The sequence below is a fragment of the Vigna unguiculata genome, chromosome 4, assembly GCF_037176805.1.
Source record: "Vigna unguiculata cultivar grain cowpea cultivar isolate G323 ecotype 2 chromosome 4, ASM3717680v1, whole genome shotgun sequence".
In the NCBI taxonomy this organism is placed as follows: Eukaryota; Viridiplantae; Streptophyta; class Magnoliopsida; order Fabales; family Fabaceae; genus Vigna; species Vigna unguiculata.
The window spans coordinates 40300495-40306678 of NC_140795.1; the positions used below are offsets into that span (position 1 = coordinate 40300495).

At 34.3% G+C, this 6184-nt stretch overlaps 1 pseudogene; it reads left to right on the plus strand.

Annotated features, from left to right (window-relative positions):
* Positions 1-828: 828 nt before the first annotated feature.
* LOC114182585 (receptor-like protein EIX2) lies at positions 829-4962 on the plus strand (annotated as a pseudogene).
* Positions 4963-6184: the final 1222 nt, after the last annotated feature.

Consider the following 6184-nt stretch of genomic DNA (forward strand, 5'->3'; position numbering starts at 1 on the left):
TAGATTCATGATCTATTGTTATAATTAAAATATTTGTTATAATTTTGTTGTTCAATGCAGGATTTGCCTAAAGTCCAAGGCTTACAATGAACATCATGCTGATTTAAGAAGTAATCAAATTTGTGTACTAAAAAAAGTTATGAAGTTGATTAACCAAAAACACATTATAGGTATGTAATTTGGTCTTCTTTTATTGTTATTCTTTTAAAAACATTATATTATAACCTTATAGGTTAATAAATATTACAAAATCAATTTCTATTATAAAAAATATTACATTTAAAAAACCCCGTGCATTGCACGAGTAAAAAGACTAGTTTATATGACAATTTAGATTGTTTACTGTAAATCAATACTAATGAGAAACGTCTTTTTATTGCAAATTTTTGCTGCATAAAAATAAACAGTGATTGTATTAATGCGTATATATAATTCTAATTTAAAATAAACAAATTATGTTAAAGTATTATAAAGTAAGTTGGAAGTGGTATACATTGTATGTTAAAATAACAATCTTGGAGAAAATCTTCTTTGGGGAAAAATTCCCATTGAGATAAGGAATATGAGACACTACAGTAATCTTATTATTCAATGACTAATTTTAAATTTCGACACGTTAAAACATTAAACAAAAGAAGTTAAGTGACATTGATAACTTTTTTAATATGCTAAATATTTTTTTGACGACAAAAATCAATTATGTTGGTCAGTAGTCAACAAAGCGCGTAGTAGGAATAAAAAATGTGATAAGAAAAAGGAGTTTCTTTCTACATTGGGTTTTGGCAATAATTGAAGCATAGGTTTGTGGACTGTAGTGGTTGAACAATTGAACGCTTTGTTTATGAAGTGATATAAATGATGATTCAATCAAGCTTTCTTAACATCACCAAAAGAAAAACTCAGATTATATAACATTGGCGTTATCTTGATTTCAGCAAGTTACAATGAGGCGTTACTTTCTCAAAATGTTATATGCTGCTCTCCTTTTATTGCATGCCTCAGGATTTGCTCTCCGATTCACAACGCCAATCAAACCAAGTCCTGATGCAAAGTGCATAGAGAAGGAGAGAGAAGCACTCCTCAACTTCAAACAAAGCCTCGTAGATGACCATGGCATACTCTCTACATGGACTCACCATCAAACTGGAAACGCATTCAATGCAACCATCAAACTGGTCATGTCCATCTACTTGATCTCCATGGCTACAATTCACAGTATTTGAAAGGTGCAATCAATCTCACTTCATTGATTCCCTTGCAATACATTCAACATCTGGACCTCAGCTATAATGATTTTTTGATGAATCACATCCCACAAGCCATTGGCTCTTTCACCAACTTAAAATATCTCAACCTCTCATTTTCTGAATTTAGTGGGAGGATTCCTTTCCAACTTGGAAATCTTTCACTACTAAGGTGTCTAGACCTTGGAAGCAATCTTCTTCAGGGACCAATTCCTTTTCAGATCGGGAATCTTAGACACTTACAATATCTTGATCTTGGACGGAATGATCTATCAGGAGAAATCCCATTCCAACTTACGAATCTCAAGCAGCTACAATATCTTAATCTTGGAGAGAATTTTCTGTCCGGAGCCATCCCATTTGAACTTAGGAATCTCAAGCGACTACACTTTCTTAATCTTGCAGGTAACACTCTTTCTGGAGCCATCCCTTTTCGGAATGAGAATCTTCCTAACTTAAAACTCTTGGGTTAGGCGGTGATTTCAATATAGAAGCTGAGGATTCAGAGTGGTTGTCTAATCTCCACTCCTTAACAACTCTAAAGTTGAGTTCATTGCATAATCTCAGCACCTCGCCCCAGTGGCTACAATCTATCAATGCGCTCATTCCAAACTTAGTAGAGTTGAGGCTTGCTGATTGTTCTCTTTCAGATACTAATATCAAAACTTTGTTTCCTTCTCATTCCAACTTTTCAACTTCTCTTACGGTCCTTGATCTGTCTTTTAATGTGCTAACTTCCTCAACATTTCAACTGTTATTCAATTTTAGCCTTCACCTACAAGAGCTTTATCTTATGGGTAATGACATTGCATTGTCATCTTTTCTTTTCTCAAATTTTCCATCTATTGATATACTTGATCTCTCTTGGAATAATCTATCAGCATCAGTATTTCAAGCCAATTTTAGTTTTGGCTCTAAACTACGAAAGCTTCGTCTGTATAACTGCAGTCTTACAGATCGAAGTTTTCCTATTTCCTATGCTTCCACAATTAATTCTTCCTCTTCCCTCGTCATACTCTATCTCTCCTCAAATCTATTGAAATCATCTACAATGTTTTACTGGCTTCTGAACTGCACCACCAATCTTCAGACCCTTTACCTTTATAACAACATGTTAGAAGGTCCCATTCCAGATGGATTTGGAAAAGTAATGAACTCTCTTGAAGACTTTGATGTCTCCGGCAACAGACTACAAGGCAAGATTCCGTCTTTCTTTGGAAACATGTGCAGATTGCAGACCTTAGACCTTTCAAATAACAAGTTGAATGGGGAAATTTCTCATTTCTTTCAAAATTCTTCATGGTGCAATAGACACGTATTTCAAAATTTGGACTTATCATATAACCAAATTAATGGCAAGATACCCGAAAGCATCAGATTGTTATCTGAGTTGGAGTATTTAAGCTTGGAGGAGAATTCTTTAGAGGGTGATGTCACTGAATCTCATCTTTCCAATTTTTCCAAATTAGATTACTTAGACTTGTCACACAACTCATTGTCGCTAAGATTTGTTTTTAGTTGGGTTCCTCCTTTTCAAGTAACAACATTGAAATTAGCATCTTGCAAACTAGGTCCGAGTTTTCCCCGTTGGCTCCAGACTCAGAATTCCTTAAGGGAGCTAGATATATCTGATAACGAGCTTAATGATTCTGTACCAGTATTGTTTTGGAACAAGTTGCAAACTTTGAGTGGGTTAAACATGTCTCACAATAATCTCAATGGGGCAATTCCTGATATACCATTGAAGCTTCTTTACAGACCATCTATAATTCTGAATGCAAATCAATTTGAGGGTGCACTTCCATCATTTTTGCTGCAAGCTTCAGGGTTGTTCATCTCTAAAAATAAATTTTCAGATTTGTATTCTTTCTTATGTTACAAAATCATGGTACCGTATTTGGCAACCTTAGATTTATCAAACAATCAAATAAAGGGACAAATCCCTGATTGTTGGCAATCTTTAAACCAATTACTATTTCTTGATTTGAGCAACAATGAGTTGTCTGGGAATATTTCCATCTCCATGGGGAACCTTTTTAAATTAGAAGCGTTGGTTTTACGAAATAATAAGTTAACAGGTGAACTGTCTTCCAGTTTGAAGAATTGCACTAACTTATTTATGTTGGATGTGGGAGAAAATAAGTTGTCTGGTCCAATACCATCATGGGTTGGAGAAAGCATGCAGCAATTGATAATCTTGAACATGCAAGGGAATCACTTCTCTGAACATTTTCCAATTCAACTTTGTTATTTAAGGCATATTCAATTGTTGAATCTCTCCAGGAATAAGTTATCAAAAGCAATTCCAGCATGCTTAAAGAATTTTACTGTCATGTCTGAAAAGAGCATCAACAGAAGTGAAACTCAGCGCCTTATATATGAGTACAATACTACTACTTATAGGGAAATCTACGGTTTCTTCGTGTCTTTGGACTACAGGCTTGACATAACGTGGGTGTGGAAAGGTGTGGAACAGGTGTTCAGAGATCCCCAATTGAATCTGAAGAGTATTGATCTCTCAAGCAATAATTTCACAGGTGAAATACCTAAAGAAGTTGTGGGTTTGGTTGGGCTGGTTTCTTTAAATTTATCAAGAAACAATTTGAATGGAGAAATTCCTTCTGAGATTGGAAATTTAAGTTCACTTGAATCTCTTGACTTGTCAAGAAATGATTTGCATGGGAGAATTCCTTCTTCTCTTTCCCAACTTGATTTCTTAGGAAAACTAGACTTGTCATACAACTCTCTTTCTGGGAGAATTCCATTGGGAAGACATTTGCAGACCTTTGAAGGCTCTAGTTTTGAAGGAAATATTGATCTTTGTGGTGAAGAAATCAACAAAAGTTGTCCTGGAGAGAATAGAACAGCAAAGGCAGAAGCAGCAACAGAAAAGGATGGAGATGATTATGATTTCTTTGAAGCGTTATACATGAGCATGGGAGTAGGACTCTTTGTAGGATTTTGGGGCTTATTAGGACCAATTCTAATTTGGAAACCTTGGAGAATTGCTTACCTGAGCTTCTTGAACAAATTCACAAACTGAGATACAACTATGCTGAATATTGCAATTTTTTGCAAGTTGATCAAAGCTACGCTAGCAGGTACGTTGTAGTGCATATGCCTGAGTCTAATTCATAATTACTAACACAAACTAATGAAAGAACAATCACGACGATTTTTGTACAAAATTAAGGAGAGTTAGAAAAAGGTTTCCAATTATGATTGGCAACGTATATTATTTTCTCTTTTCTTTTCACAAAAATTGCTTCTTTCAAATAACATATTTTAGTTCTTGTAATTCACTATTTTTATATATTCATTGAGAAATTTTTATTCTTGATTATGTATTCATCTGTTCATCCCCGATTCTTAGTCGTATATTTCAAATTTCAATGCACACCACTCAATGAAAATAGTTGATTCTTTTTATCAATAATAACTAATATATAAATAACAGAATACACCAGTGCAGGAAGGGGCTTTGACAGCGGTTGTGACCCGAAGCCATAGAACACCCTTCTGTCTCGGTTCAAGTCTACCCGAAGCCATATATCTCCACCTTTTTGCTTCGGTTCAAGTCTACCTGAGGCCATATGGGCCGTTAATTTTAAAAATTCGATCATCTTTTGGCCTCGGTTTTGGTTTAACCCGATGCTATATGTAGGCTTTTTGCCTTGGTTCTGGTAAGAACCGAGGCCTAATATAGTGTTTTTTTTTTTAATATAGTTTATGTTTTGGTGTTATTCCCACATTTAAACCTGCAAATTTTGTTCAGCACCCAGCACACACCAGAACATAATATTTTATAACAGATCCACAATTCAAATTCATTTAAAAGACAATTACAAATCATTTACAATCCAGATACATGTCCTAATTAATACTATTGTACATTTCAATTATATATTTGGAACATGCTATCCTACCAAATTTTATGGACTTTGCGAGAATTGCGGCAGGACTCTTGAATGTCTACAAAATAATAGATTAAGTTAAGTTAGTATATAAAAAGGCAATATTGCAAAGTATTCGTTTTAATTCAAATATATATTATCGTTTCCCAATTTGTTGTAATACGAGCACACACAACGGTTGTCATCCATTGCATTATATAATAACCACACTCATATAAGTCGGTTTGTCTATTACACTACATTATATCAACAACGTTACAATTAATTAAGGAAGAAAATCAAGCAAACAAATATAAAGATATGGATAGAAATATCAAACCTGGAGGGAACACCATACAAGACATTTTGCCTTAACCGTTAATCTCCTTAACAACATGTTATGTGCAACAATTGAACTATGATATAGGGAATAAGTTAGGATATTTTTATATAACATGTCATATTCATAAGATTGATATTGAGGTTCTTACCAATCTATCACTTGTCTAAGATGGTTGGAGGGAGGGCGATGCAAAGAGCAAAACCACACAACAAGGTTCTCCCTTAGGGAAACCACAAGTAACTACCAATGACGCTTGATAAGAAAATAAATTCATTGTTATGCATTAAAATCATTGATTATATTCATAAGTTAACAAAAATAACTTACCCAGCAACATAAGGGACAAAATAATTTTTTTTTTTCGCGTTGAAAGCATTTGGTCACATATGCTTGGATGTCATCAAACTTGTTGCCTTCATGAGTGAGTTGAGGGTCTATAAACCCATATAGATCATTCAGCCCCATAGTTTCAGTGACACCAAACAGATACCTAAACATAAAATTGATTTGATATAACTAAATAGATAAATATATCAAATAACTATATATAATGACTAAAAGACTTACATCATCCATAACTGAATAATGGTAATATTGAGTTCCTCTTGTCCCCGTGCAAGCTCCAAGACATATTGGGAATGCATGTAATGTGGGATCTTAAGGTCTCTTCCAAAAATGTTAGAATCTCAAGGAACTTGCATCGG